The sequence below is a fragment of the Octopus bimaculoides genome, chromosome 5 (assembly GCF_001194135.2).
Source record: "Octopus bimaculoides isolate UCB-OBI-ISO-001 chromosome 5, ASM119413v2, whole genome shotgun sequence".
Lineage (NCBI taxonomy): Eukaryota > Metazoa > Mollusca > Cephalopoda > Octopoda > Octopodidae > Octopus > Octopus bimaculoides.
In genome coordinates, this window is record NC_068985.1 from 80,183,057 (window position 1) to 80,187,997 (window position 4,941).

Consider the following 4,941-nt stretch of genomic DNA (forward strand, 5'->3'; position numbering starts at 1 on the left):
GAAACAAGTAAAAGAGAGTAAAGAGTGTGTGTTTGTTTGTTTGTGTGTGTGTGTGTGCGTGCGTGCGTGCGTTTGTGTGTGTGTGTGTGTGTGTGTGTGTGCGTGTGTGTGTAGGATTGATAGATATATAGATAGGCATACCTATATAATATGTACATACATATATTATTAATCAGTCACATCGCTATGTTCAAATGGTTTAACGAAATAGTTTTCCCTGTTACGTGTTTTCTCATTTTCTTCTAGTTTGTTCTGGTAATGAGGTATCTGATTCTCAATCTGCTAGTTGGCACAGCCCCAAACCTGCTTTATTCATATAATTTCTATACAGCTGTGTCTTTTCTCTGTTGCTAGCGAAGGCATTTACCGGAATAGTTTGGATTTCGCGCTGATAGATTGTTTAGAGGTACGTAGTTAAGACTTGAAAAGAAAATATTCTTTTTTGTTCTTCTGTTTATGGCTTTGTTTGACAAAAAAAAAAAATGAAAAACATAACGAAATGAAGAAAATAATAACGGGCAGGAAAGAGGTATAATCTATGAAGTTTAATATAGTTTACTTACCTGATTAAGTGCGAGCACGTTTGTGTGTGTATACATACATACATACATACATACATATATACATTCACATGCACGAGAAGCCTTCGATTTTTTTTCTATCTGAAAGAGATTTTAATCTAATATTTACATAATGTAATAAGTTAGAACCTCATCAACTTCGAATTCCACAACTGAAGACAAATTATTTCGCGTTCTCTCAAAGTTTCTAAATTCTTATGACGTAAACACTCTATATGTACGGACACACACACACACACACACACACACACGCATATATATATGTTTGCTCGTTTGTATGTATATATGTTTTTGATATCATATTTACAGGGTCTCCAAGATAAATTTTGCAATGTGGAATATGAAAGTATTCAAAACATGTTTCTTTATTTTCTTTATCCTTTCATCACGTGGTGGGATGAGACTATCAAGTGCTTCTCGGGTTTTTGTTGTTGCTGTTGTTGTTGTTTTTTTGTTTTTTTTGCTCTCTGGACTCAAGACCAATATACCGGCTGGCTAAAGTCCCTCCCTTTTTTATACGCCATGCTTTTCGGGAAGGTTAGTTATGTATACATTCTCAGATTTGAAGTCAATGTTGCATGACAGCAATTGGATATTATACGGCATCCAGTTGATTATTTGTTACGTTGTTTGTTTTATATATGTAGGACAACATCGTCGTATGTGATAGGGCAAGATTATCCCATCACACAGGGTAATAGTACACACTATCTGTTTTCTATATGTAAGACAACATTGTCCTATGCGATATAGAAATACTGTTCTACCACTTAATGTGATAGGACACACTGCTTGTTTTATACATCTAGGACAATATTGACTATGTGAGAGTGCGATATTGTCCCAACACATAGGGTGATAGGACATAGTATTTGTTGATGTATTTAGAACAACACTATGATAGGGCAAAATTCTCCTGTCACATAGGGTAATATTGTCCTTGCATATAAGCTAATAAGACATTGTATATTTTATATATCTAGGACAAAATTGCCTTAAGTGTCCTTTTTCTTAATACGGTGAAACATAATTTGAAAGTGATTTCGTTTCTATTTCTGGAAAAATGAGCGACCGCTTACAGACTCTTTCTCTCTTTCTTTCTCTCTCTCCCTCTCCCTTCCCCTCTCTCTCCCTCTCCCTTCCCCCTCTTTCTCTCTTTTTCTCTCTCTCTACCATGTTTTATAACTTAGTTCAGATCTTTTGGCGAAATAGTTGACGCCCGTCGTTTACTTTGCAATGGCAAAATTCTGTTTACAATCCTAGACTGTTCCCAACCGAGCATAAAGAAAGCACCGGCGCATGTCTACAGACGTTACTGCCAAGATTGTTACAGTCAAATCTAAAACCTCAGTCGTTTGGGGAAGGGATCCAATCGATTAGATCGATCCCAGTACACGAAAGGTTATTTTATCGACACGCATAGGCTAAAAGACGTAGTCGACCTCGGCGAAATTGACCTTAGAATATATGAAGCCGGAAGAAATGACGCTAAGCATTTTGTCCGGTACGCTAATGATTCTGCCAGCACGCTGCCTTACTATAATAATAATAATAATAATAATAATAATAATAATAATAATAATAATAATGATAATAATCCTTTCTAATATAAGTACAAGGCCTGAAATCTGGTGGGGGGGGGCAGTCGATTAGATCGACCCCAGTACGGAACTGGTACTTATTTTATCGACCTCGAAAGAATGAAAGGCAAAGTCGACTCGGCGAAATTTGAACTCAGATCGTAGCGACGGGCGAAATGCCGCTAAGCATTTCGTCCAGCGTGCTAACGATTCTGCTAGCTCGCCGCCTTCTCAATAATAATCCTTTGTACTATAGGCACAAGGCCTGAAATGTGTGGGGAGGGAACTAGTCTATTCTATCGACCCCAGTGTTTCACTGGTACTTAATTTATCGACCCCGAAAGGATGAAAGGCAAAGTCGACCCCGGCGGAATTTTAACTTAGAACGTAAAGACGGACGAAATGCCGCTAAGCAATTTTGTTCGGCGTGGTAACGATTCTGCCAGCTCACCGCTTTCTATAATAATGATAATAACTAAATTCCTTTTAAAAATTTATTTAATATCCAAACCATGGGTCTCGGGTTCAGTCCACTGCACGGCACTTTGAGCAAGTGTCTACTGCTATAGTTTCGGGGTGACCAAAACCTTATGAGTGGATTTAGCTGACGGAAACTGAAAGAAGCCTGTCGTGTGTGTATGTGTGCGCACGCGTGTGCGTGTGTGTGTGTTTGTGTTTGCGTTGTGTTTGTTCCGTACAACCACTTGAAAACTGGTATTGTTGTTTTTTTACGTAACATAGCAGTTCGGCATAAAGAAGCCAATGGAATAAATACCAGGTTTTAAAAAATAAGTGCTGGGTCGATTACTTCGACTTCAATACTTAACTGATATTTATTTTATTGACGCTAAAATGATGAAAGGCAAAGTTGACTTCGGTGGAAATCTACTACCTCAATAATAAAAAAATGTTATAATAGTTAAATGTTCTGTATCACAATTATCGGAGCCCAGTCAGTCATTCATACAATAAAAATTAAAAAAACGCATAGAAAGATATTCTTTTATCTTTCACTTGTTTCAATCATTGGACTGCAACCATGCTTGGACACCGCCTTGAAAGATGTTAATCTAACAAATCGACCCTAATACTTATTTTTTTTAATGTTTGGTACTTCTTATATCGAAATTATTTTACCGAACCGCTAAGTTATGGGTTGTAAATAAACCTACACCGATTGAGAAGCAGTGATAAGGAAATAAATAAACAAACGGACACATATACACAATGGGATTCCACGGCTTCCATCAACCAATTTCACTCATAAGGTATTAGAATTGGTCAACCCGAGACTATGGTAGAAGACACTTGCCCAAGGTGTTGTGTGGTGGGACTGAACCCAAGGCCACGTGGTTTTCTTAACTACATGCGTACGCAAAAGAAACAAAATTATATATGAACTAGGAAAGGAGTGGGACAAAGATAGGCTTACAGTGATCCAAGGCCATAAATCCATTGACTATGGTATTTAGTCGATCCATTCTGCGTTTAGTATGCTACTTGATACTTATTCTATCGACATTGAAGGGAGCATCTATCATTCAACAAGCTACCAATCATCGAGAGAGGGCCTTTAAGTGGTCGCTCGATTTTGTAGAAATAGTAGCCGAATCACTCACATAATATGCTGCATTGTATTAAAAGAAAGGCATAAAAAGAAGAAAAAGGAATAAAGGATACATTAGACAATGTTATCTTAGATATATAAAACAGACAGGATGGTCATGGCTAGATTAAAAAGGACGTTTTTACATACCCAAAAGTATTTATTCGGTGCTTTACCTATTCTTCTATTTCATCCACAGTATCTCAGATTTTGTGTTTCTTTTTTGAGGGGTGGGGGAACCAGCTACTTAGCTTCTTCTTGCTGTTGTTGGTGGTGGTGGTGATGGTGCTTTTACAAAGATAAGCCCTAATTGGGTGGGCCTTACAGTCGAAGCCCTTCCGACCATGACCATACTGTCTGTTTTATATGTATCTAGGACAACATTGCCCTAAATGTCCTTCCAACTTTTTTTAATTCGGTGCAACGCATCATGAGAGTTATTTGGCTGCTATTTCAAGGAAAATGAGCGACCACAAACAGGCGCTTCTCAAGATGGCTGCTGGCTGGTGGAATGTAAGACAGAAGTTTCTAGTGCATTCTCTGAAATTCTATTTTTGTTGTTTGTGGTTGCTACTTATTTATTGTTTTTTTTTATATATATATATTTTACCTGAGAGCAGAGTAGGTATTTCTATAAATATTTGGTATGTCAGTATAGCAGCAGTTGAATGTATTGTATGTTATTTAAATGGCAATCTAAAAAGAACATACAAAGCTATTTGGAAGCTACAAAACTCTGTGAGTGAGTGAAGCAGAGGAAACGAGAACGGAGTGGCGAATGAGAGGGGGAAAAAGAGGCTATTCGTACGTGTGTCGTATTTTGTATTGTTTACTCAATGTAGAACGTCTGTCTATATTTGTTATGATCCCATGATAAACACGAAGGACTAAATCATAAAGCATGAATCACTTACTCCTGTGTTTAGATGTGCGTGTTTGCGTGTGTGTGAGTGTCTGTGTATTTATGTATGGGTGACTCTGTAAATACATATTTATAGATATGTTTGTTTATCTAATCATAACATTATACATATCTAGATTCTCAAACGTGTGTGTATGTACGTATGTTAGCATATATAGTATATATGTTTGTATGTATATATGTATATATATATATATGTATGTACATACGTACGTATGTATGTATATATATGTATGTATGCATGTATATATA

General features: G+C 37.0%; 1 protein-coding gene across 8 annotated transcripts in view; it reads left to right on the forward strand.

Annotated features, from left to right (window-relative positions):
• Positions 1-4,941, forward strand: part of LOC106876553 (major egg antigen) — a 224,149-nt gene that overhangs the window by 158,099 nt on the left and 61,109 nt on the right. Inside the window, exon 1 of one of the 8 annotated variants that reach the window (XM_014925204.2) lies at positions 275-406. The exons of the other annotated variants lie outside the window; for them this stretch is intronic. The gene's annotated coding sequence lies outside the window, so the exon portion shown is untranslated. Of the gene's footprint in view, positions 1-274; positions 407-4,941 lie in introns of those variants that run through there. 8 annotated transcript variants of the gene reach the window in all.